This window comes from Triticum dicoccoides, chromosome 7A, assembly GCF_002162155.2.
Source record: "Triticum dicoccoides isolate Atlit2015 ecotype Zavitan chromosome 7A, WEW_v2.0, whole genome shotgun sequence".
Taxonomy (NCBI): Eukaryota; Viridiplantae; Streptophyta; class Magnoliopsida; order Poales; family Poaceae; genus Triticum; species Triticum dicoccoides.
In genome coordinates, this window is record NC_041392.1 from 704,420,198 (window position 1) to 704,427,074 (window position 6,877).

The window sequence follows — 6,877 nt, forward strand, 5'->3', positions numbered from 1 at the left end:
CTTAAAATGGCCGCCTAGGAGGTGTTCCCAATACTTGGAGGCACAAGTATAAAAAAAGGCCACTACAGTTTATCAAAATATTACTTTATAATTACATATGCTATCATAACATAGCATCTTTCGGGCACTGCGTCTCTATTCCACGAGCGCCTTCAAGAACTTCCTGAAAATAGTGCTCGGAGGGTACTCGGCTTTTGTCCGAATCTCAGGACGCAACAACGGTGGTCTCCATCTCTGCCCAGTATGTCTTAACACGGGCAAGAGCCATCCTAGCACCCTCTATGCATGCTGACCTCTTCATTGCATTTGTACGCGGCACCGCGTCAAGGAATTGCTGCACCAAGCTGAAATAACTCTTCGGCTCCGATCTCCCCGGCCACAGGTGACCCATGACGTACTTCATGGCGAGTCCAGACAACCTATTCAGTTCGGCCCATTGAGCCAAACGATCATCCACTGCCAGTGGACGCTCTAGATTGTGAAACTGCGACCAGAAAAGCTTTTCCACTTCGCGATCTTTCTGATCTCGAAAGTGTTCGGTCGCATCAGCAGCACTCGCTGCCAAGTCCAGATAGGTATCCTCCACACTCCACATCCGGTCCAACGGAGCAAACTTCGGATCACAAAATTTCCTTCGCAACATAAAGGGCTTTCCAGCCGCAATCTGTTCGGCCTGACGCAGCTCCTCCTTCGCAGCTCTCATCGCAGAGCGAGCGTCCTTGGCATCGGCAACGGCCTTCTCTAAGTCCTTCTGTCTCGCCCGGTCTTCTTTCTCAAGAAGTTTGCAATGGTCTGCAGCGCTCTTTAACTTCTCGGCCATCTCGGCCATCTCTTCTTTGCTTCGGCAGTGAGCAGCCTGTTTGGCTCTCAGCTCTTCAAGGGTCTTCTCGGCAGCCGCATCGCTTTTTCTGGCTTGCTCCTTAGCTCGGGCAAGTTCTGCCCTAAGATTCTCCACGGCGGTCGTACCATCTGCGTCAAGCACACACATTGTAAGACACTGGCATGAAGCTCCTCTTACCCGATGCCGCCCGAAGAATTACATACCTTCAGCCTCATCAAGCCGCTTGTTGACAAGCGCGATGTCGGCATCTGCCACGTCCAGTTGCCGCTTTAGTTCGGCTACATCATCAGTTCGGCTAGATTCCGGACACCTCGCCACCTACATTCAAAGGCGACATCTTAGACCTGGGATTATGATCCTCTGCGTGCCGTCATTTCTTGACAATGCGCAGAGTCTCAGGGCTACTATCTACACAGGGCGCATCTTACTTATGCGCAACTGACAAAAGTGTACACTATCTAACGTACCTCAAAACCCGTCAGTAAACTTTTGACGGCCTCATGCAATCCGCTTTCTGCGGATGAAATCCTTTCAATCACCGTGCCCATCAATGCACGGTGCTCCTCTGAGATAGAAGCTCGCCCCAGCAGAATCTTTAGCTCCTCCGGCCGAGCACCAGACGGTGCCGGACTTATCCTATGGCCTCTTTCGAAGGCCGCACACGGAAAGCCTTGGGTGGGCACATAGCTATCTTCTGCCCCTGTCGGATTCAGAGAAACCCTCCGCGACGACACCTTAGGGTCGCCCGCCTCGCTAGGTGGTATGGCAGGGGGAGGCGTCCCGCTCTCCATCATCTCCGGAAGAAGATCCCCCGAAGACGAGCTCTGCTGAGAAGGGTTGAGGTCCGAGCTACAAGGTAAAATTTCGGTTAATCTTCTAAGATATAAATCAAGGATTTCTTTCATCCCTCAAAAGGAAAACCTCTCTCTACTTACGGCTCGCTGGAGGGCTGATCCCTTTGAGGGCGTAGTTCGGCCGAGGAACTCCCCAGCGTCGGACCTTCTGACGAGGATTTTCTCCCCCGCTTTGGGGCCATGGTCTCCGGGTCGTCAAAGGTGGCCCTCTTCTTCCCCTTGGGAGAGGAATTGTCGGTTCCTCCCTTCGGATCAGCCTCCTTCGAGGAGGCCATAGTTCCCTTGTCCTTCCCCTTACTTCCCTCCAAAGGCATTATCTTCAACATCCTGACAAGCACGGGATCCGGCGTGGTTTCGGGAAGGGGATCCGGGCACCTGATCAGCTTTGCCTTCGCTACCCACTCCTGTTTAAAAGGACAGCTCTTTTAGGGGCAAGTTTATGACGATTATATGGATAGTAGGTCCGGGCACAAGGTTACTTACTTCGGTCCGAACACATCATTTGTGATACAAAGAATAGTTTATACATCTCCACGGGCGTTGCGCCCATAAAATGATGGAGAGCTCGTGGTCCCTCCGGATTAAACTCCCACAGACGAAGGGAGCGACGTTTGTCGGGCAGTGTTCGGCGAATCAGCATGACCAGCGTCACTTTGACCAGGTTGAGGTCTCTTTCTAAGAGATCCCTAATGCGGCCCTGCAACAAGGGCACGTCTTTGGATAACCCCCAATCTAATCCTTTGTTGACCCATGACGCTAGCCGTGATGGGGGACCCGAATGAAAGGCAGGAGGCGCCGCCCACTTGGCGCTCCTGGGAGCGGTGATATAGAACCATTCTCGTTGCCACAAGCCGAGCTCCTCTTGAAAGGAGCCCTCGGGCCATGGAGCATCAGCATTCTTACTTATGACAGCGCCTCCGCACTCTGCGTGCCGTCCCTCGATCATCTTCGGCTCCACTCCAAAAGTCTTGAGCCATAATCCGAAGTGAGGAGTGACACAGAGGAACGCTTCGCACGCAACAATGAATGAGGAAATGTGGAGGATGGACTCCGGAGCTAAGTCATGAAATTACAGCCCGTAATAAAACAGCAGCCCCCTCAAGAAGGGATCCATCGGGAAGCCTAACCCCCGAAGGAAGTGAGACGTGAACACTACGCTCTCACCAGGCTGGGGACTGGGAATGGCCTGCCTTTGAGTAGGCAACCTATGCGAAATTTTGGCGGTCAAGAACTTAGCCTCTCTCAACTTTAGCACGTCCTCCTCCGTCTGCATCCATCGGCCTTGAAGGTCGGAACCGGACATTGTCGAAGGTCCGAAGCGCCTGGAATCTGGAGCCTAGGGTGTTGGAACTCGAGGCGACGGGCGAACTCGTTTGAGATTGGAAAAAGGAGTAAGGCCTTGGTCTCTTTATAAGAGGTTGAATACCAGGAGCCCTCCCCGTAACCGTTTAGGACTTGCTTTTAATCGAGAAAACATGCTAACAGGCACGATTGGGTTACCCACGTCCGTATTGATGAGAATCCCGTAAAAGGGGGCACACGATCTCTGCTTTGACAAGACGTGCCAAGGAAACCGCCTCGCAAAACACGCTGAGGTGGAAAAGTGAAAACGATTCGAGTAAAGGACTTGGCTGTAGTGTGATGACGCACTGCGGAATACGTCAGCAGATTTGATTTGTGTTAGTATTATTCTCTCTATGGAAATATGTGGAAGCTTATTTTGCAGAGCCGGACACTACCCTTGGTGTCTACAATCTTCTATGAAGGACTTGGAGGAGGAACCCGCCTTGCAATGCCGAAGACAATTTGCACGCCGGACTCATCGTCATTGAAGCCTGGTTTAGGGGCTACTGAGGGAGTCCTGGATTAGGGGGTGTTCGGGTAGCCGGACTATACCTTCAGCCGGACTCCTGGACTATGAAGATACAAGATTGAAGACTTCGTCCCATGTCCGGATGGGACTTTCCTTGGCGTGGAAGGCAAGCTTGGCAATGCGGATATTCAAGATCTCCTACCATTGTAACCCTAACCCTATCCGGTGTCTATATAAACCGGAGGGTTGTAGTCCGTAGGCAATCAACTCCATACACAACAATCATACCATAGGCTAGCTTCTAGGGTTTATCCTCCTTGATCTCATGGTAGATCTACTCTTGTACTACCCATATCATCAATATTAATCAAGCAGGAGTAGGGTATTACCTCCATCGAGAGGGCCCGAACCTGGGTAAAAAACATAGTGTTCCTTGTCTCCTGTTACCATCCGGCCTTGACGCACAGTTCGGGACCCCCTACCCGAGATCCGTCGGTTTTGACACCGACAATCACCGTTTCCTCCGATGAAGCTGCGGCCTAATCGGAGCCAGCAAAGAGGTTGTACACTAATCGCCACATTTTCTTCTTGATTCGATCTCATGGTGCTGTCGGCGCTCGGTCCCTAGCCGACACGGCGCGGCTCCATCCACAGCGGCGTCGCTGGCCACTTCCTTCACGACATCGCTCCCTCGGCAGCGACGTCCACATTAGTAGGAGCTCCTGCTGCTTTAGCTCTCGCTCGCGCTGCTGCTCTGCTCTTGCTCTCGGTCCCTTGCCTGGTCTGCTCTTGCTATTGCTCTTGCTTGTGCTGCTGCTCTCGCTCTTGCTCTTGCTTGTGATGCTGCTCCGATTTAGCTACACTTCAGTCGACTGAATCGACTTTTGGGTCAGTCGATTTTCAGGGATGGGGGGCTCACCGGGGTGAAGGAAGAACCAGCCGCAGCGGGGACGGGGGCTCGCCAGAGAGGTACCCCACTATCTATCTTAGGGTTCAGGATGGGGGCGGTGGTCGCCGGCGGTGGCGGGGCATTGGTGGGGCGGTGGCGTGGGGATCGCCGGAGAAAAAGCTCGACACAGGGCGGGGCCTAGAGGGATGGCCGGGGTGGCGGCGGACCGGCGGTGGGGAGTGTTTTCGGGGCGGGCGGGGCGGTGCACCGCTGGTCGCGGGTGGCGGGGGGCTGCTGTTTGGCCGGTGGTGGCTGGCGGCTCAGGGGGGTGGAGGTTGAAGATGAACCGCAGGCCCTTGATTTCGTATCCAACGGCTGCAAGATCGACTGACCAGAGATGAAAAGGTCAGTCGACCGACGTGTAGCCTCACCTTGCTAGTGCGTTCAGTTTCGACAGCAAAATTCAGTTTCAACAGTTAAGTTCAGTTTCGACAGTTAAGTTCAGAGATGAGCGGTTGATGTATTTTACATCTAGCACTTTGTGGTTATGTATTTTAAGTCATGTATTGGAGATGCTATTAGAATTCCACTCAGGTTAACGTTATTCGTTGTCTCTCTTGTCCTGCTTCAGCCTCGGCGTCGTACAACTCACCGGAGCTGCTCCAACGACGAAACCCTCCATCACAGCAGAGCAGTACCTCGAGCTCCATCTCCAGATGCCTAAGATCTTCTTCCCCTCCTCCGACAGCAAAGTCAGCCGGAGCATCCTCACCGGCCAACCCAATCACGTTGAGATCGACATGGCTTCGCCAAAGAGGTTGTCCACTTGTTGCATCTCTTTTTTACTATACATGTTATATATATTGTCCACTGAGCACACGGATTTGTTCCTTTAGTGTCTCCTTGAAAGAAAAAACGTAGGAATTTTAATTTTCACTTGTCCTCCTTTTCAAATTCCTATTCATGAAGCACAAGACTAAGATATAGTAGCATAATAGCATTATAACCGTACATTTTCTTGTGGTTTGACTTAATCTCACCATGCTTCTTCGCATCCTGTGATCTTCCAATTGTTGTGAATCAAACACCCAGACTGGCAGAAATCCTGTGTTTTTAAATTCTCTCTTTTGCACGTGCATTCCTATCCTATTCCTGTCTATTTTCTATCCCTGCATTGTTGGAATCCTCCAATTCAATCGAGCCCTTACAGAATTACTTCTCTTACAGATAGTTGTCAAAGAAAACCTTGCATGGTTTGTCCCACTCCAGCTGCGCTGTCGTCCACCCCAGCTCAGCTGCTCCAACGACAGAAGGGTCCAGCACAATAGGGATCCGACCTCCATACTGTCTTTCGCCGCCTCAGATCTTCTTCCCCGCCGCTGGCAGCCATGAAAACTATATTACCATCATCAACTGAGCAGATGACCTCGAGGACTACACGGGTCCGCAAGAGAGGTCGGACTCTTTCGTGTCTGCTTATGTTATGCATCGCTTAATATTACATGATACTTTATCGTCCTGTTCACCGATTAGACTCTGAGTCAGCTCCAAACTAATGGTCAAACTTGAGTTTTTAAATGGTTGTGGGGTACATATCGGGGCCGCTATCAATAGTATCTATCTACTATCTGGTTAATCTCCAGTGTCTACTATGAGTTTCATGTTGGGTGGGAAACAAACAGTAAAGAAGCCATTATCTGTATTTTTTAACTGAAGCCATTATCTGCCTGCTATTATTGGTTTTGGATCTATCCACAGGTTGCTACCATCACTCTGGATTTCTGCATGCACTCCTTACATAATCTCACTATGTTTTATTCCTATGCATGACAGTTATTGTAAACAATGGAACTGAACATGTCGAGCAAAAGAGATGAGCCTTGCATGGCAATAAAATTTCATGCAGACGTCGCTCCATGGTAGGCGCAAAGGCAGCCCCCCCTCCATGCATTTCGGATTGTAATCGAGAGGAAGATATCTGTTATGAGGGGGATTCAGAAGGAGAAGACAACTCCAATTTACCCCCTGAGGTCTTCGCTCTAACTTGGCATGATGATGTTGGTTATATCATGCATATGGTGTCTTGCATTGCTTACTTTATACATCAAATATGTCATCTGCTTAGTTTAGACATCCTTTGTGCGAATGCCATATGTTTATTTTATTCATCGTTTATGTGAATTATGCAATGCCATCTTGTTTACCCAGGCATCATATATGTGAATTTTGCAATGCCATCCTGCTTAGCCAGTCATCTTATATGTAAATTATATCAGGCCATCCATTTTTTTCGTTACATATTACATTTGTCAACAATGTTAGTACATTCAACTACTCTTCGTGTGCATCAGCCATTTGACACGGTGATGGCAAATTCTGCAGTGAAAACAAGGTCTTCAGAGCAGACTATGCTATCTGACGAAGCGCATATCTCGTTGGTTACGGATAGCTCCTCAGAGAAGGATTTAGAGACAGATGAC